At 45.9% G+C, this 21348-nt stretch overlaps 1 protein-coding gene across 3 annotated transcripts in view; it reads right to left on the bottom strand.

The window, feature by feature from the left end:
- LOC121179418 (potassium voltage-gated channel subfamily D member 3-like) overlaps positions 1–21348 on the bottom strand; it is an 87989-nt gene that overhangs the window by 26761 nt on the left and 39880 nt on the right. The gene's annotated exons all lie outside the window — the stretch shown is intronic.

The raw sequence follows: 21348 nt of genomic DNA on the forward strand, positions 1-21348 counted from the left end.
CTTGCAAATAATACAGTGTTTAACTCATGCAAGAAGCCTTTCCTTTGTCGATCTCAGGCACGACTGACAGAACAGATACTGTACTATCTGAATGAATAAAGCTGTCACAGGCTGCATGACGACAGCAGTTGTACTCATGCTATGTTCCCATCAACTGACCCAAAGTGTACTTTTAAGCTACAAGTCTATTTTCCTCTCTTTTTACCCACTTAACTACAATGACTATACTACTACACGCTATGCATATATGGTTTGTCTGATAAGCATGGTATATGTAATTATCAGTTAAGGAACAAGACTAAAGCATGGACCATACAGCAGGATGGACATGCTTCTATACATGCTACAACTGGGGGCATGGTCCAACCTTCGTTTTTTGCAAACAAAAAACCCCCAGTAGTTGTTGAGAAATTTCAGTCAGGAACAAAGGGGTAAGCTAACAAACAGACTTGCTTCCCTATAGCCATACCACTAATGTGGCTAAAAGTCTTTATACATGTTAATTGTTTCGTGGACAGTATGCATTTACAATTTACAAGAAAACAACACATAATATAACAACAGTACAATAAACAGCTAAACACCTGAGATGTCTGTTAGCAACAATAATAACAGATGTGTCCTTGTTATGGTGAAGAGTAGTGAGTGTGCCCCAGCACAACAGTTTTATTTATGGGGTATATAAGAGCTGTCACGCACACGAGTGTTAGGAACATTTGGAGGGTAGGTGCTTCTGCACTGCTGGCCATGATTCACTCCAGGGGAGCAGTTGTGGGTTCACTGTGTTGCTGAAGGCCAATTCAGTAGTACCTCTCAAGAGAGGAAAGTGTGTGATTACTCATTTACTTCACTCCTTTCTGAGTTTTGAGATTCAAACCAACAACTTTCTCCTCCAAGAATGTTGTTCTGAGAAGTATCAGCCTGTCTATCATCTACTGTCCTTGGGTCTCAACATAAGACTTTGTTTTAGCACATTCCTAATTTCACGTTTGAAGTATCACCCTTCTTTTTCACAGAAGAATTTCTGCACCTCGACCAGACTACTGCCAGGCAGCCACTGTAGCAGCATTACTACAAGACAGACAAAACTCAAAGAGCAGGGAATGTATTGGCGGGAAAGATGAAAAATTAAAAAAGAAATGAGATGATGCGAGTCAGAGAGTACAGACCTATATCCACCACAGATGGTCAACCAGACGAAGCTGATCACTCGTGAGTGAGAAGTGTGCTGAGTGGTTTACTGGATTATCGCCACCCTTCTGGACAAGACTCTCAAAACAGCTGCTTAAGTACATTTTATCTTCAAAATACAGACTTCTGAACATAACCAAATATGTTTAGGAACTGCTTCAACAAACCTAAACACAGGATTAAGAGCTGAAACATTTATTATCCCAAATAATATCCAATTTTTAGATGACAGGCAATTCAGGAGCAAGAGAAACCACCATGAGATGTGATTTTTGGCTGATTACAACCCACAATGCTGCAAAAGGAAATGTGTTAAAATGCCAAGATTTAGCCATAGAAAGTGGTTTTCCAGAAGATGAGACATTCGGTTTAGTGAGTATTGAGATTGTTGTACATAATGAAAGCTTGTTGTGGAGGTGTAAATTAGTGTTACTGTTATTGATCACTGAGAGCAAAATCAGGCAGCGTTTGCACACAGTTCTTCTTCCAAGGCAAATTCTCACAAAACAGTTTATTTCACACCTCATTTGACCTCTACTTGGTTGACAAGATTCCTAGCAAACAGACACTGCTGTTTGTTTCCGTTTCTCCTTTCCAATCACATTCTTCCACAAACCACTTTCCCACGTGTCTACCTTCACTTTATGGTGTATCCCTCCTCATGTCCAACCTCCAATCAGCTGTCTCTCCATGTGGCTCCATTAGAGAGTGTGAGATGAGAACAGAAATGAAAAAGCTTTCTTTGGGATCTTTTTAAAAAGCCTCCTAAGTAGGTTACAGGAGAAAGTAGGCTGCCAGAAAGACTCAGGAGACCCAAGGAGCTACTGTTGTATCACTCGAGAGGAGTGGCATCCCACTTCAGGAGTCCACATAAAGAGATGGAGGATGGGAAAAAGAAAAATGTGGTATTTGTGAAGCAGCAGGTAAAGCGTATGTGGCCTCAAATGTATCCTGCTGCACAGGGGTCATTCAGAGTGGGGTGATATATATACTGCTACAGATTAAAATATACTTACTTACTATACTTACTTTTTTAGTACATTACCCTTGAATAGAAACAAATTCCAGGACCAACTTTGTCAAATTTGGGAAAAAAAAAATTCCAACAGCAGAAGGTAGCCATAAATCTTTCTTTCTGTGTATCTAAAACACAAAGACACATCTCTGAAACAACTTAAAATTTACAACATTTCATATCTCCTCTGGCTAATTTAACCAAGTTCCTCATTATATAATATGAAATAATCCTTAATAATTCAATTATGATAAAGCATGGAATTTGTGATAGATAATTATATTTCTGTGTGTGGCAGTGGATGTATGCTATTATGTAGCAGAATCGCATGAAAAATGTCATTTCACTCATCATTAGTAACCCATAGCCATAATTGCAGATGGCTCATTATTTGATTGGCATCCACCCAGGAAGTAAAGAACGGGATTTTACAGAAACATAATTGTAGGGAGTAAAATGTGTCCTGTATCACTACAATCTTATGTGCCTTGTGATATAACAGTGACGCTCACCTGCATTTGTAATTCTTATCTCCTTTATCACTCTAGTCTGTTATCAGAAGTGTTTTGGTTGAGTGGAACAGCTGGTCAGGATTCAGTGCTTCTTCACACAATGAAAATGTTTGTGGATCAGAGGAAGTGATTTGATGTGCTTCAAAATACTGCCAGTGTGTGACAGTTTCTGTTGAATACTTCACCTCGCAGTGTTTTTCAGCCTTTCCCTGCTTCCTTTCATATTTAAAAGTAAATGAATTGCTCAACAAGTCCTCCAATCTAAACAATCATATAGGTTGAGATATGCGACATAATTTTTTAAAAATGATTGTTAAAAAATAAATAAGTAACCAGTTTATGATGTGAAAATGCTGGAGTAAAGGTCTGGTTAGGTTTAGTAATTATTATGGGCGTAATAGCACAAGTTGCTACTTGATATTTATAGTATATATTACTACAGATTCAAGTGAAATTAAAGCTGCAAGCAGCGATGACGGGCCCTCGCACCCCTTGCGACCCGCGGGAGTCGCAGCCGGCGCAGCCAAGTACCAGAGTCCCCCTATGTCCTCTCCTCTTCTCCCCAGTACACGTCATAGTACAAACAGGTTATTTCCTGTTACCAGCAGGGGGCGCCACGAGTAAGGCGGGAGTTTGACATATGGAGCTGTTCAGGGCAGAGCCCTCATCATGCTCATAAAGTTTGAAGATGTTTGGATAAAGTATGTGGACGTGAGAGCCATTCAAAATGTCATGGCAAATTCACCAAACGCCACCGAAATTTGGCGAGCCACAGAGGCCACGCCCTTTAACTTAGAGAAAAGTCTGTTATAACTTTTGATCATCATGGTCTTGAGGTGAGGTCCACCAGATATGAAGTTGATCGGGTGAAATCCCTAGCACGAGTTCATCCGCATACCAATGGTGGAAAGCACTCAAATTTGGCCGCCAAAAACAAAATGGCTGACTTCCTGCTGGATTGAGGTCATGGTGTCAAGAGACTTTTTTGTGCGTCCCGAAGTGTTCTTTATGTGTACTGATTTTCATCTTTGTATTCCAAAAAAACCCATATGGAGAGGGGTATTTTAAATCTTCAAGGGGGCGCCGTTGAGCCATTTTGCCCCGCCCAATTACAAAAACCCCATCAGAGTCTAGGACCAGCCCCCAAGAACGTGTGTATGAATTTTTAGGATCATAGGAGGTGGTTAAGGTCATTACAAATCCAAACGTAATTTCACGGCGAGGGATCGTCAGTTGCCGCGCCGCCACACAGATGCCATTGCACCCAGCTTCACGGCCTTTATAATGTAGCTTCACCAAGTAGTTGGGAAGGTTGTAGAGCAGAAACCAAGCCGATGGTGTCAACTATTAAGGAGCAGTACACTTCAGAGTAAAAATAGGTCATTTCCTGTTACCAGCAGGGGACGCCACGAGTAAGGCGGGAGTTTGACATATGGAGGCGTTCAGGGCAGAGCCCTGATCATGCTCATAAAGTTTGAAGATGTTTGGATAAAGTATGTGGACGTGAGAGCCATTCAAAATGTCATGGAAAATTCACCAAACGCCACCAAACTTTGGCGGGCCACAGAGGCCACGCCCTTTAACTTAGAGAAAACTCTGTGATAACTTTTGATCATCATGGTCTTGAGGTGAGGTCCACCAAATATGAAGTGGATCGGGTGAAATCCCTAGCACGAGTTCGTCCGCATACCAATGGTGTAATTCGCCAAAATCGCCAACTTCCGACCACAATGGCGGACTTCCTGTTGGGTTGAGGTCATGGTGTCAAGAGACTTTTTGGTGTGTCTCGGTATGATCAACATGTGTACCAATTTTCATGCACCTATGACAAACTAAGCCCAATGGGAGGGGGGTTTTGAAAATTTCAAGGGGGCGCTGCGGAGCCATTTTGCCCCCCCCATTTACAACGACCACAAAATATCAAATTTTTCACCAGACCTGATGACTGTGCAAAATTTCAGGCGTTTTAGAGCATGGGAAGGGGTTGAAAAATGCAGTTGTTTGGGAGGAATAATAATAATAATAATAATAATAATAATAATAATAATAATAAACATTAAAGCTGCAAGCAGCGATGACGGGCCCTCGCACCCCTTGCGACCCGCCGGAGTCGCAGCCGACGCAGCCAAGTACCAGAGTCCCCCTATGTCCTCTCCTCTTCTCCCCAGTACACGTCATAGTACAAACAGGTTATTTCCTGTTACCAGCAGGGGGCGCCACGAGTAAGGCGGGGGTTTGACATATGGAGCTGTTCAGGGAAGAGCCCTCATCATGCTCATAAAGTTTGAAGATGTTTGGATAAAGTATGTGGACGTGAGAGCCATTCAAAATGTCATGGCAAATTCACCAAACGCCACCGAACATTGGCGAGCCACAGAGGCCACACCCTTTAACTTAGAGAAAAGTCTCTTATAACTTTTGATCATCATGGTCTTGAGGTGAGGTCCACCAGATATGAAGTTGATCGGGTGAAATCCCTAGCACGAGTTCATCCGCATACCAATGGTGGAAAGCACTCAAATTTGGCCGCCAAAAACAAAATGGCTGACTTTCTGCTGGGTTGAGGTCATGGTGTCAAGAGACTTTTTTGTGCGTCTGGAAGTGTTCTTTATGTGTACTGATTTTCATCTTTTTATTCCAAAAAAACCCATATGGAGAGGGGTATTTTAAATCTTCAAGGGGGCGCCGTTGAGCCATTTTGCCCCGCCCAATTACAAAAACCCCATCAGAGTCTAGGACCAGCCCCCAAGAACGTGTGTATGAATTTGTAGGATCATAGGAGGTCGTTAAGGTCATTACAAATCCAAACGTAATTTCACGGCGAGGGATCGTCAGTTGCCGCGCTGCCACACAGATGCCATTGCACCCAGCTTCACGGCCTTTATAATGTAGCTTCACCAAGTAGTTGGGAAGGTTGTAGAGCAGAAACCAAGCCGATGGTGTCAACTATTAAGGAGCAGTACACTTCAGAGTAAAAATAGGTCATTTCCTGTTACCAGCAGGGGACGCCACGAGTAAGGCGGGAGTTTGACATATGGAGGCGTTCAGGGCAGAGCCCTGATCATGCTCATAAAGTTTGAAGATGTTTGGATAAAGTATGTGGACGTGAGAGCCATTCAAAATGTCATGGCAAATTCACCAAACGCCACCAAACTTTGGCGGGCCACAGAGGCCACGCCCTTTAACTTAGAGAAAACTCTGTGATAACTTTTGATCATCATGGTCTTGAGGTGAGGTCCACCAAATATGAAGTGGATCGGGTGAAATCCCTAGCACGAGTTCATCCGCATACCAATGGTGTAATTCGCCAAAATCGCCAACTTCCGACCACAATGGCGGACTTCCTGTTGGGTTGAGGTCATGGTGTCAAGAGACTTTTTGGTGTGTCTCGGTATGATCAACATGTGTACCAATTTTCATGCACCTATGACAAACTAAGCCCAATGGGAGGGGGGTTTTGAAAATTTCAAGGGGGCGCTGCGGAGCCATTTTGCCCCCCCCATTTACAACGACCACAAAATATCAAATTTTTCACCAGACCTGATGACTGTGCAAAATTTCAGGCGTTTTAGAGCATGGGAAGGGGTTGAAAAATGCAGTTGTTTGGGAGGAATAATAATAATAATAATAATAATAATAATAATAATTAAAGCTGCAAGCAGCGATGACGGGCCCTCGCACCCCTTGCGACCCGCGGGAGTCGCAGCCGGCACAGCCATGAGTACCAGTGTCCTCCTATGTCCTCTACTCTTCTCCCCAGTACACTTCATAGTACAAACAGGTTATTTCCTGTTACCAGCAGGGGGCGCCACGAGTAAGGCGGGAGTTTGACATATGGAGCTGTTCAGGGCAGAGCCCTCATCATGCTCATAAAGTTTGAAGATGTTTGGATAAAGTATGTGGACGTGAGAGCCATTCAAAATGTCATGGCAAATTCACCAAACGCCACCGAACTTTGGCGAGCCACAGAGGCCACGCCCTTTAACTTAGAGAAAAGTCTGTTATAACTTTTGATCATCATGGTCTTGAGGTGAGGTCCACCAGATATGAAGTTGATCGGGTGAAATCCCTAGCACGAGTTCATCCGCATACCAATGGTGGAAAGCACTCAAATTTGGCCGCCAAAAACAAAATGGCCGACTTCCTGCTGGGTTGAGGTCATGGTGTCAAGAGACTTTTTTGTGCGTCCCGAAGTGTTCTTTATGTGTACTGATTTTCATCTTCGTATTCCAAAAAAACCCATATGGAGAGGGGTATTTTAAATCTTCAAGGGGGCGCCGTTGAGCCATTTTGCCCCGCCCAAATACAAAAACCCGATCAGAGTCTAGGACCAGCCCCCAAGAACGTGTGTATGAATTTTTAGGATCATAGGAGGTGGTTAAGGTCATTACAAATCCAAACGTAATTTCACGGCGAGGGATCGTCAGTTGCCGCGCCGCCACACAGATGCCATTGCACCCAGCTTCACGGCCTTTATAATGTAGCTTCACCAAGTAGTTGGGAAGGTTGTAGAGCAGAAACGAAGCCGATGGTGTCAACTATTAAGGAGCAGTACACTTCAGAGTAAAAATAGGTCATTTCCTGTTACCAGCAGGGGACGCCACGAGTAAGGCGGGAGTTTGACATATGGAGGCGTTCAGGGCAGAGCCTTCATCATGCTCATAAAGTTTGAAGATGTTTGGATAAAGTATGTGGACGTGAGAGCCATTCAAAATGTCATGGCAAATTCACCAAACGCCACCAAACTTTGGCGGGCCGCAGAGGCCACGCCCTTTAACTTAGAGAAAAGTCTGTTATAACTTTTGATCATCATGGTCTTGAGGTGAGGTCCACCAAATATGAAGTGGATCAGGTGAAATCCCTAGCACGAGTTCGTCCGCATACCAATGGTGTAATTCGCCAAAATCGCCAACTTCCGACCACAATGGCGGACTTCCTGTTGGGTTGAGGTCATGGTGTCAAGAGACTTTTTGGTGTGTCTCGGTATGATCAACATGTGTACCAATTTTCATGCACCTATGACAAACTAAGCCCAATGGGAGGGGGGTTTTGAAAATTTCAAGGGGGCGCTGCGGAGCCATTTTGCCCCCCCCATTTACAACGACCACAAAATATCAAATTTTTCACCAGACCTGATGAGTGTGCAAAATTTCAGGCGTTTTAGAGCATGGGAAGGGGTTGAAAAATGCAGTTGTTTGGGAGGACAAATAATAATAATAATAATAATTAAAGCTGCAAGCAGCGATGACGGGCCCTCGCACCCCTTGCGACCCGCGGGAGTCGCAGCCGGCGCAGCCAAGAGTACCAGAGTCCCCCTATGTCCTCTCCTCTTCTCCCCAGTACACGTCATAGTACAAACACGTTATTTCCTGTTACCAGCAGGGGGCGCCACGAGTAAGGCGGGAGTTTGACATATGGAGCCGTTCAGGGCAGAGCCCTCATCATGCTCATGAAGTTTGAAGATGTTTGGATAAAGTATGTGGACGTGAGAGCCATTCAAAATGTCATGGCAAATTCACCAAACGCCACCGAACTTTGGCGAGCCACAGAGGCCACGCCCTTTAACTTAGAGAAAAGCCTTTGATAACTTTTGATCATCATGGTCTTGAGGTGAGGTCCACCAGATATGAAGTTGATCGGGTGAAATCCCTAGCACGAGTTCGTCCGCATACCAATGGTGGAAAGCACTGAAATTTTGCCGCCAAAAACAAAATGGCCGACTTCCTGCTAGGTTGAGGTCATGGTGTCAAGAGACTTTTTTGTGCGTCAGGAAGTGTTCTTTATGTGTACCGATTTTCATCTTCGTACTCCAAAAAAACCCATATGGAGAGGGGTATTTTAAATCTTCAAGGGGGCGCCGTTGAGCCATTTTGCCCCGCCCAATTACAAAAACCCCATCAGAGTCTAGGACCAGCCCCCAAGAACGTGTGTATGAATTTTTAGGATCATAGGAGGTGGTTAAGGTCATTACAAATCCAAACGTAATTTCACGGCGAGGGATCGTCAGTTGCCGCGCCGCCACACAGATGCCATTGCACCCAGCTTCACGGCCTTTATAATGTAGCTTCACCAAGTAGTTGGGAAGGTTGTAGAGCAGAAAACAAGCCGATGGTGTCAACTATTAAGGAGCAGTACACTTCAGAGTAAAAATAGGTCATTTCCTGTTACCAGCAGGGGACGCCACGAGTAAGGCGGGAGTTTGACATATGGAGGCGTTCAGGGCAGAGCCCTGATCAAGCTCATGAAGTTTGAAGATGTTTGGATAAAGTATGTGGACGTGAGAGCCATTCAAAATGTCATGGCAAATTCACCAAACGCCACCAAACTTTGGCGGGCCACAGAGGCCACGCCCTTTAACTTAGAGAAAAGCCTTTGATAACTTTTGATCATCATGGTCTTGAGATGAGGTCCACCAAGTATGAAGTGGATCAGGTGAAATCCCTAGCACGAGTTCGTCCGCATACCAATGGTGTATTTCGCCAAAATCGCCAACTTCCGACCACAATGGCGGACTTCCTGTTGGGTTGAGGTCATGGTGTCAAGAGACTTTTTGGTGTGTCTCGGTATGATCAACATGTGTACCAATTTTCATGCACCTATGACAAACTAAGCCCAATGGGAGGGGGGTTTTGAAAATTTCAAGGGGGCGCTGCGGAGCCATTTGGCCCCCCCCATTTACAACGACCACAAAATATCAAATTTTTCACCAGACCTGATGAGTGTGCAAAATTTCAGGCGTTTTAGAGCATGGGAAGGGGTTGAAAAATGCAGTTGTTTGGGAGGAATAATAATAATAATAATAATAATAATAAACATTAGAAAAACAATAGGGCCTTCGCACCACTCGGTGCTCGGGCCCTAATTAAAGCTGCAAGCAGCGATGACGGGCCCTCGCACCCCTTGCGACCCGCGGGAGTCGCAGCCGGCACAGCCATGAGTACCAGAGTCCTCCTATGTCCTCTCCTCTTCTCCCCAGTACACTTCATAGTACAAACAGGTTATTTCCTGTTACCAGCAGGGGGCGCCACGAGTAAGGCGGGCGTTTGACATATGGAGGCGTTCAGGGCAGAGCCCTCATCATGCTCATGAAGTTTGAAGATGTTTGGATAAAGTATGTGGATGTGAGAGCCATTCAAAATGTCATGGCAAATTCACCAAACGCCACCAAACTTTGGCGGGCCACAGAGGCCACACCCTGTAACTTAGAGAAAACTCTGTGATAACTTTTGATCATCATGGTCTTGAGGTGAGGTCCACCAGATATGAAGCTGATCGGGTGAAATCCCTAGCACGAGTTCATCCGCATACCAATGGTGGAAAGCATTCAAATTTGGCCGCCAAAAACAAAATGGCTGACTTCCTGCTGGGTTGAGGTCATGGTGTCAAGAGACTTTTTTGTGCGTCCCGAAGTGTTCTTTATGTGTACTGATTTTCATCTTCGTATTCCAAAAAAACCCATATGGAGAGGGGTATTTTAAATCTTCAAGGGGGCGCCGTTGAGCCATTTTGCCCCGCCCAATTACAAAAACCCCATCAGAGTCTAGGGCCAGCCCCCAAGAACGTGTGTATGAATTTTTAGGATCATAGGAGGTGGTTAAGGTCATTACAAATCCAAACGTAATTTCACGGCGAGGGATCGTCAGTTGCCGCGCCGCCAGACAGATGCCATTGCACCCAGCTTCACAGCCTTTATAATGTAGCTTCACCAAGTAGTTGGGAAGGTTGTAGAGCAGAAACCAAGCCGATGGTGTCAACTATTAAGGAGCAGTACACTTCAGAGTAAAAATAGGTCATTTCCTGTTACCAGCAGGGGACGCCACGAGTAAGGCGGGACTTTGACATATGGAGGCGTTCAGGGCAGAGCCCTGATCATGCTCATAAAGTTTGAAGATGTTTGGATAAAGTATGTGGACGTGAGAGCCATTCAAAATGTCATGGAAAATTCACCAAACGCCACCAAACTTTGGCGGGCCACAGAGGCCACGCCCTTTAACTTAGAGAAAACTCTGTGATAACTTTTGATCATCATGGTCTTGAGGTGAAGTCCACCAAATATGAAGTGGATCAGGTGAAATCCCTAGCACGAGTTCGTCCGCATACCAATGGTGTAATTCGCCAAAATCGCCAACTTCCGACCACAATGGCGGACTTCCTGTTGGGTTGAGGTCATGGTGTCAAGAGACTTTTTGGTGTGTCTCGGTATGATCAACATGTGTACCAATTTTCATGCACCTATGACAAACTAAGCCCAATGGGAGGGGGGTTTTGAAAATTTCAAGGGGGCGCTGCGGAGCCATTTTGCCCCCCCCATTTACAAGGACCACAAAATATCAAATTTTTCACCAGACCTGATGAGTGTGCAAAATTTCAGGCGTTTTAGAGCATGGGAAGGGGTTGAAAAATGCAGTTGTTTGGGAGGAATAATAATAATAATAATAATTAAAGCTGCAAGCAGCGATGACGGGCCCTCGCACCCCTTGCGACCCGCGGGAGTCGCAGCCGGCGCAGCCAAGAGTACCAGAGTCCTCCTATGTCCTCTCCTCTTCTCCCCAGTACACGTCATAGTACAAACAGGTTATTTCCTGTTACCAGCAGGGGGCGCCACGAGTAAGGCGGGAGTTTGACATATGGAGCCGTTCAGGGCAGAGCCCTCATCATGCTCATGAAGTTTGAAGATGTTTGGATAAAGTATGTGGACGTGAGAGCCATTCAAAATGTCATGGCAAATTCACCAAACGCCACCGAACTTTGGCGAGCCACAGAGGCCACGCCCTTTAACTTAGAGAAAAGCCTTTGATAACTTTTGATCATCATGGTCTTGAGGTGAGGTCCACCAGATATGAAGTTGATCGGGTGAAATCCCTAGCACGAGTTCGTCCGCATACCAATGGTGGAAAGCACTGAAATTTGGCCGCCAAAAACAAAATGGCCGACTACCTGCTAGGTTGAGGTCATGGTGTCAAGAGACTTTTTTGTGCGTCAGGAAGTGTTCTTTATGTGTACCGATTTTCATCTTCGTACTCCAAAAAAACCCATATGGAGAGGGGTATTTTAAATCTTCAAGGGGGCGCCGTTGAGCCATTTTGCCCCGCCCAATTACAAAAACCCCATCAGAGTCTAGGACCAGCCCCCAAGAACGTGTGTATGAATTTTTAGGATCATAGGAGGTGGTTAAGGTCATTACAAATCCAAACGTAATTTCACGGCGAGGGATCGTCAGTTGCCGCGCCGCCACACAGATGCCATTGCACCCAGCTTCACGGCCTTTATAATGTAGCTTCACCAAGTAGTTGGGAAGGTTGTAGAGCAGAAACCAAGCCGATGGTGTCAACTATTAAGGAGCAGTACACTTCAGAGTAAAAATAGGTCATTTCCTGTTACCAGCAGGGGACGCCACGAGTAAGGCGGGAGTTTGACATATGGAGGCGTTCAGGGCAGAGCCCTGATCAAGCTCATGAAGTTTGAAGATGTTTGGATAAAGTATGTGGACGTGAGAGCCATTCAAAATGTCATGGCAAATTCACCAAACGCCACCAAACTTTGGCGGGCCACAGAGGCCACGCCCTTTAACTTAGAGAAAAGCCTTTGATAACTTTTGATCATCATAGTCTTGAGGTGAGGTCCACCAAATATGAAGTGGATCAGGTGAAATCCCTAGCACGAGTTCGTCCGCATACCAATGGTGTATTTCGCCAAAATCGCCAACTTCCGACCACAATGGCGGACTTCCTGTTGGGTTGAGGTCATGGTGTCAAGAGACTTTTTGGTGTGTCTCGGTATGATCAACATGTGTACCAATTTTCATGCACCTATGACAAACTAAGCCCAATGGGAGGGGGGTTTTGAAAATTTCAAGGGGGCGCTGCGGAGCCATTTGGCCCCCCCCATTTACAACGACCACAAAATATCAAATTTTTCACCAGACCTGATGAGTGTGCAAAATTTCAGGCGTTTTAGAGCATGGGAAGGGGTTGAAAAATGCAGTTGTTTGGGAGGAATAATAATAATAATAATAATAATAATAAACATTAGAAAAACAATAGGGCCTTCGCACCACTCGGTGCTCGGGCCCTAATTAAAGCTGCAAGCAGCGATGACGGGCCCTCGCACCCCTTGCGACCCGCGGGAGTCGCAGCCGGTGCAGCCAAGAGTACCAGAGTCCTCCTATGTCCTCTCCTCTTCTCCCCAGTACACGTCATAGTACAAACAGGTTATTTCCTGTTACCAGCAGGGGGCGCCACGAGTAAGGCGGGGGTTTGACATATGGAGCCGTTCAGGGCAGAGCCCTCATCATGCTCATAAAGTTTGAAGATGTTTGGATAAAGTATGTGGATGTGAGAGCCATTCAAAATGTCATGGCAAATTCACCAAACGCCACCGAACTTTGGCGAGCCACAGAGGCCACGCCCTTTAACTTAGAGAAAAGTCTGTTATAACTTTTGATCATCATGGTCTTGAGGTGAGGTCCACCAGATATGAAGTTGATCGGGTGAAATCCCTAGCACGAGTTCATCCGCATACCAATGGTGGAAAGCACTCAAATTTGGCCGCCAAAAATAAAATGGCTGACTTCCTGCTGGGTTGAGGTCATGGTGTCAAGAGACTTTTTTGTGCGTCCCGAAGTGTTCTTTATGTGTACTGATTTTCATCTTTGTATTCCAAAAAAACCCATATGGAGAGGGGTATTTTAAATCTTCAAGGGGGCGCCGTTGAGCCATTTTGCCCCGCCCAATTACAAAAACCCCATCAGAGTCTAGGACCAGCCCCCAAGAACGTGTGTATGAATTTTTATGATCATAGGAGGTGGTTAAGGTCATTACAAATCCAAACGTAATTTCACGGCGAGGGATCGTCAGTTGCCGCGCCGCCACACAGATGCCATTGCACCCAGCTTCACGGCCTTTATAATGTAGCTTCACCAAGTAGTTGGGAAGGTTGTAGAGCAGAAACCAAGCCGATGGTGTCAACTATTAAGGAGCAGTACACTTCAGAGTAAAAATAGGTCATTTCCTGTTACCAGCAGGGGACGCCACGAGTAAGGCGGGAGTTTGACATATGGAGGCGTTCAGGGCAGAGCCCTGATCATGCTCATAAAGTTTGAAGATGTTTGGATAAAGTATGTGGACGTGAGAGCCATTCAAAATGTCATGGCAAATTCACCAAACGCCACCAAACTTTGGCGGGCCACAGAGGCCACGCCCTTTAACTTAGAGAAAACTCTGTGATAACTTTTGATCATCATGGTCTTGAGGTGAGGTCCACCAAATATGAAGTGGATCGGGTGAAATCCCTAGCACGAGTTCGTCCGCATACCAATGGTGTAATTCGCCAAAATGGCCAACTTCCGACCACAATGGCGGACTTCCTGTTGGGTTGAGGTCATGGTGTCAAGAGACTTTTTGGTGTGTCTCGGTATGATCAACATGTGTACCAATTTTCATGCACCTATGACAAACTAAGCCCAATGGGAGGGGGGTTTTGAAAATTTCAAGGGGGCGCTGCGGAGCCATTTTGCCCCCCCCATTTACAACGACCACAAAATATCAAATTTTTCACCAGACCTGATGACTGTGCAAAATTTCAGGCGTTTTAGAGCATGGGAAGGGGTTGAAAAATGCAGTTGTTTGGGAGGAATAATAATAATAATTAAAGCTGCAAGCAGCGATGACGGGCCCTCGCACCCCTTGCGACCCGCGGGAGTCGCAGCCGGCGCAGCCAAGAGTACCAGAGTCATCCTATGTCCTCTCCTCTTCTACCCAGTACACGTCATAGTACAAACAGGTTATTTCCTGTTACCAGCAGGGGGCGCCACGAGTAAGGCGGGGGTTTGACATATGGAGCCGTTCAGGGCAGAGCCCTCATCATGCTCATGAAGTTTGAAGATGTTTGGATAAAGTATGAAAAACCCATATGGAGAGGGGTATTTTAAATTTTCAAGGGGGCGCAGTTGAGCCACTTTGCCCCGCCCAATTACAAAAACCCCATCAGAGTCTAGGACCAGCCCCCAAGAACGTGTGTATGAATTTTTATGATCATAGGAGGTGGTTAAGGTCATTACAAATCCAAACGTAATTTCATGGCGAGGGATCGTCAGTTGCCGCGCCGCCACACAGATGCCATTGCACCCAGCTTCACGGCCTTTATAATGTAGCTTCACCAAGTAGTTGGGAAGGTTGTAGAGCAGAAACCAAGCCGATGGTGTCAACTATTAAGGAGCAGTACACTTCAGAGTAAAAATAGGTCATTTCCTGTTACCAGCAGGGGACGCCACGAGTAAGGCGGGAGTTTGACATATGGAGGCGTTCAGGGCAGAGCCCTGATCATGCTCATGAAGTTTGAAGATGTTTGGATAAAGTATGTGGACGTGAGAGCCATTCAAAATGTCATGGCAAATTCACCAAACGCCACCAAACTTTGGCGGGCCACAGAGGCCACGCCCTTTAACTTAGAGAAAACCCTTTAATAACTTTTGATCATCATGGTCTTGAGGTGAGGTCCACCAGATATGAAGTTGATCGGGTGAAATCCCTAGCACGAGTTCATCCACATACCAATGGTGGAAAGCACTCAAATTTGGCCGCCAAAAACAAAATGGCCGACTTCCTGCTGGGTTGAGGTCATGGTGTCAAGAGACTTTTTTGTGCGTCTGGAAGTGTTCTTTATGTGTACCGATTTTCATCTTCGTACTCCAAAAAAACCCATATGGAGAGGGGTATTTTAAATTTTCAAGGGGGCGCCGTTGAGCCATTTTGCCCCGCCCAATTATAAAAACTCCATCAGAGTCTAGGACCAGCCCCCAAGAACGTGTGTATGAATTTTTATGATCATAGGAGGTGGTTAAGGTCATTACAAATCCAAACGTAATTTCACGGCGAGGGATCGTCAGTTGCCGCGCCGCCACACAGATGCCATTGCACCCAGCTTCACGGCCTTTATAATGTAGCTTCACCAAGTAGTTGGGAAGGTTGTAGAGCAGAAACCAAGCCGATGGTGTCAACTATTAAGGAGCAGTACACTTCAGAGTAAAAATAGGTCATTTCCTGTTACCAGCAGGGGACGCCACGAGTAAGGCGGGAGTTTGACATATGGAGGCGTTCAGGGCAGAGCCCTGATCATGCTCATAAAGTTTGAAGATGTTTGGATAAAGTATGTGGACGTGAGAGCCATTCAAAATGTCATGGCAAATTCACCAAACGCCACCAAACTTTGGCGGGCCACAGAGGCCACGCCCTTTAACTTAGAGAAAACTCTGTGATAACTTTTGATCATCATGGTCTTGAGGTGAGGTCCACCAAATATGAAGTGGATCGGGTGAAATCCCTAGCACGAGTTCGTCCGCATACCAATGGTGGAAAGCACTCAAATTTGGCCGCCAAAAACAAAATGGCCGACTTCCTGCTGGGTTGAGGTCATGGTGTCAAGAGACTTTTTTGTGCGTCTGGAAGTGTTCTTTATGTGTACCGATTTTCATCTTCGTACTCCAAAAAAACCCATATGGAGAGGGGTATTTTAAATTTTCAAGGGGGCGCCGTTGAGCCATTTTGCCCCGCCCAATTATAAAAACTCCATCAGAGTCTAGGACCAGCCCCCAAGAACGTGTGTATGAATTTTTATGATCATAGGAGGTGGTTAAGGTCATTACAAATCCAAACGTAATTTCACGGCGAGGGATCGTCAGTTGCCGCGCCGCCACACAGATGCCATTGCACCCAGCTTCACGGCCTTTATAATGTAGCTTCACCAAGTAGTTGGGAAGGTTGTAGAGCAGAAACCAAGCCGATGGTGTCAACTATTAAGGAGCAGTACACTTCAGAGTAAAAATAGGTCATTTCCTGTTACCAGCAGGGGACGCCACGAGTAAGGCGGGAGTTTGACATATGGAGGCGTTCAGGGCAGAGCCCTGATCATGCTCATAAAGTTTGAAGATGTTTGGATAAAGTATGTGGACGTGAGAGCCATTCAAAATGTCATGGCAAATTCACCAAACGCCACCAAACTTTGGCGGGCCACAGAGGCCACGCCCTTTAACTTAGAGAAAACTCTGTGATAACTTTTGATCATCATGGTCTTGAGGTGAGGTCCACCAAATATGAAGTGGATCGGGTGAAATCCCTAGCACGAGTTCGTCCGCATACCAATGGTGTAATTCGCCAAAATCGCCAACTTCCGACCACAATGGCGGACTTCCTGTTGGGTTGAGGTCATGGTGTCAAGAGACTTTTTGGTGTGTCTCGGTATGATCAACATGTGTACCAATTTTCATGCACCTATGACAAACTAAGCCCAATGGGAGGGGGGTTTTGAAAATTTCAAGGGGGCGCTGCGGAGCCATTTTGCCCCCCCCATTTACAACGACCACAAAATATCAAATTTTTCACCAGACCTGATGACTGTGCAAAATTTCAGGCGTTTTAGAGCATGGGAAGGGGTTGAAAAATGCAGTTGTTTGGGAGGAATAATAATAATAATAATAATAATAATAAACATTACAAAAACAATAGGGCCTTCGCACCACTCGGTGCTCGGGCCCTAATAATAATAATAATAATAATTAAAGCTGCAAGCAGCGATGACGGGCCCTCGCACCCCTTGCGACCCGCGGGAGTCGCAGCCGGCGCAGCCAAGAGTACCAGAGTCCCCCTATGTCCTCTCCTCTTCTCCCCAGTACACGTCATAGTACAAACACGTTATTTCCTGTTACCAGCAGGGGGCGCCACGAGTAAGGCGGGAGTTTGACATATGGAGCCGTTCAGGGCAGAGCCCTCATCATGCTCATGAAGTTTGAAGATGTTTGGATAAAGTATGTGGACGTGAGAGCCATTCAAAATGTCATGGCAAATTCACCAAACGCCACCGAACTTTGGCGAGCCACAGAGGCCACGCCCTTTAACTTAGAGAAAAGCCTTTGATAACTTTTGATCATCATGGTCTTGAGGTGAGGTCCACCAGATATGAAGTTGATCGGGTGAAATCCCTAGCACGAGTTCGTCCGCATACCAATGGTGGAAAGCACTGAAATTTTGCCGCCAAAAACAAAATGGCCGACTTCCTGCTAGGTTGAGGTCATGGTGTCAAGAGACTTTTTTGTGCGTCAGGAAGTGTTCTTTATGTGTACCGATTTTCATCTTCGTACTCCAAAAAAACCCATATGGAGAGGGGTATTTTAAATCTTCAAGGGGGCGCCGTTGAGCCATTTTGCCCCGCCCAATTACAAAAACCCCATCAGAGTCTAGGACCAGCCCCCAAGAACGTGTGTATGAATTTTTAGGATCATAGGAGGTGGTTAAGGTCATTACAAATCCAAACGTAATTTCACGGCGAGGGATCGTCAGTTGCCGCGCCGCCACACAGATGCCATTGCACCCAGCTTCACGGCCTTTATAATGTAGCTTCACCAAGTAGTTGGGAAGGTTGTAGAGCAGAAAACAAGCCGATGGTGTCAACTATTAAGGAGCAGTACACTTCAGAGTAAAAATAGGTCATTTCCTGTTACCAGCAGGGGACGCCACGAGTAAGGCGGGAGTTTGACATATGGAGGCGTTCAGGGCAGAGCCCTGATCAAGCTCATGAAGTTTGAAGATGTTTGGATAAAGTATGTGGACGTGAGAGCCATTCAAAATGTCATGGCAAATTCACCAAACGCCACCAAACTTTGGCGGGCCACAGAGGCCACGCCCTTTAACTTAGAGAAAAGCCTTTGATAACTTTTGATCATCATGGTCTTGAGATGAGGTCCACCAAGTATGAAGTGGATCAGGTGAAATCCCTAGCACGAGTTCGTCCGCATACCAATGGTGTATTTCGCCAAAATCGCCAACTTCCGACCACAATGGCGGACTTCCTGTTGGGTTGAGGTCATGGTGTCAAGAGACTTTTTGGTGTGTCTCGGTATGATCAACATGTGTACCAATTTTCATGCACCTATGACAAACTAAGCCCAATGGGAGGGGGGTTTTGAAAATTTCAAGGGGGCGCTGCGGAGCCATTTGGCCCCCCCCATTTACAACGACCACAAAATATCAAATTTTTCACCAGACCTGATGAGTGTGCAAAATTTCAGGCGTTTTAGAGCATGGGAAGGGGTTGAAAAATGCAGTTGTTTGGGAGGAATAATAATAATAATTAAAGCTGCAAGCAGCGATGACGGGCCCTCGCACCCCTTGCGACCCGCGGGAGTCGCAGCCGGCACAGCCATGAGTACCAGAGTCCTCCTATGTCCTCTCCTCTTCTCCCCAGTACACTTCATAGTACAAACAGGTTATTTCCTGTTACCAGCAGGGGGCGCCACGAGTAAGGCGGGCGTTTGACATATGGAGGCGTTCAGGGCAGAGCCCTCATCATGCTCATGAAGTTTGAAGATGTTTGGATAAAGTATGTGGATGTGAGAGCCATTCAAAATGTCATGGCAAATTCACCAAACGCCACCAAACTTTGGCGGGCCACAGAGGCCACACCCTGTAACTTAGAGAAAACTCTGTGATAACTTTTGATCATCATGGTCTTGAGGTGAGGTCCACCAGATATGAAGCTGATCGGGTGAAATCCCTAGCACGAGTTCATCCGCATACCAATGGTGGAAAGCATTCAAATTTGGCCGCCAAAAACAAAATGGCTGACTTCCTGCTGGGTTGAGGTCATGGTGTCAAGAGACTTTTTTGTGCGTCCCGAAGTGTTCTTTATGTGTACTGATTTTCATCTTCGTATTCCAAAAAAACCCATATGGAGAGGGGTATTTTAAATCTTCAAGGGGGCGCCGTTGAGCCATTTTGCCCCGCCCAATTACAAAAACCCCATCAGAGTCTAGGGCCAGCCCCCAAGAACGTGTGTATGAATTTTTAGGATCATAGGAGGTGGTTAAGGTCATTACAAATCCAAACGTAATTTCACGGCGAGGGATCGTCAGTTGCCGCGCCGCCACACAGATGCCATTGCACCCAGCTTCACAGCCTTTATAATGTAGCTTCACCAAGTAGTTGGGAAGGTTGTAGAGCAGAAACCAAGCCGATGGTGTCAACTATTAAGGAGCAGTACACTTCAGAGTAAAAATAGGTCATTTCCTGTTACCAGCAGGGGACGCCACGAGTAAGGCGGGAGTTTGACATATGGAGGCGTTCAGGGCAGAGCCCTGATCATGCTCATAAAGTTTGAAGATGTTTGGATAAAGTATGTGGACGTGAGAGCCATTCAAAATGTCATGGAAAATTCACCAAACGCCACCAAACTTTGGCGGGCCACAGAGGCCACGCCCTTTAACTTAGAGAAAACTCTGTGATAACTTTTGATCATCATGGTCTTGAGGTGAAGTCCACCAAATATGAAGTGGATCAGGTGAAATCCCTAGCACGAGTTCGTCCGCATACCAATGGTGTAATTCGCCAAAATCGCCAACTTCCGACCACAATGGCGGACTTCCTGTTGGGTTGAGGTCATGGTGTCAAGAGACTTTTTGGTGTGTCTCGGTATGATCAACATGTGTACCAATTTTCATGCACCTATGACAAACTAAGCCCAATGGGAGGGGGGTTTTGAAAATTTCAAGGGGGCGCTGCGGAGCCATTTTGCCCCCCCCATTTACAAGGACCACAAAATATCAAATTTTTCACCAGACCTGATGAGTGTGCAAAATTTCAGGCGTTTTAGAGCATGGGAAGGGGTTGAAAAATGCAGTTGTTTGGGAGGAATAATAATAATAATAATAATAATAATAAACATTAGAAAAACAATAGGGCCTTCGCACCACTCGGTGCTCGGGCCCTAATAATAATTAAAGCTGCAAGCAGCGATGACGGGCCCTCGCACCCCTTGCGACCCGCGGGAGTCGCAGCCGGCGCAGCCAAGAGTACCAGAGTCCTCCTATGTCCTCTCCTCTTCTCCCCAGTACACGTCATAGTACAAACAGGTTATTTCCTGTTACCAGCAGGGGGCGCCACGAGTAAGGCGGGAGTTTGACATATGGAGCCGTTCAGGGCAGAGCCCTCATCATGCTCATGAAGTTTGAAGATGTTTGGATAAAGTATGTGGACGTGAGAGCCATTCAAAATGTCATGGCAAATTCACCAAACGCCACCGAACTTTGGCGAGCCACAGAGGCCACGCCCTTTAACTTAGAGAAAAGCCTTTGATAACTTTTGATCATCATGGTCTTGAGGTGAGGTCCACCAGATATGAAGTTGATCGGGTGAAATCCCTAGCACGAGTTCGTCCGCATACCAATGGTGGAAAGCACTGAAATTTGGCCGCCAAAAACAAAATGGCCGACTACCTGCTAGGTTGAGGTCATGGTGTCAAGAGACTTTTTTGTGCGTCAGGAAGTGTTCTTTATGTGTACCGATTTTCATCTTCGTACTCCAAAAAAACCCATATGGAGAGGGGTATTTTAAATCTTCAAGGGGGCGCCGTTGAGCCATTTTGCCCCGCCCAATTACAAAAACCCCATCAGAGTCTAGGACCAGCCCCCAAGAACGTGTGTATGAATTTTTAGGATCATAGGAGGTGGTTAAGGTCATTACAAATCCAAACGTAATTTCACGGCGAGGGATCGTCAGTTGCCGCGCCGCCACACAGATGCCATTGCACCCAGCTTCACGGCCTTTATAATGTAGCTTCACCAAGTAGTTGGGAAGGTTGTAG

Source organism: Toxotes jaculatrix, chromosome 3 (assembly GCF_017976425.1).
Source record: "Toxotes jaculatrix isolate fToxJac2 chromosome 3, fToxJac2.pri, whole genome shotgun sequence".
Classification (NCBI taxonomy): Eukaryota; Metazoa; Chordata; class Actinopteri; family Toxotidae; genus Toxotes; species Toxotes jaculatrix.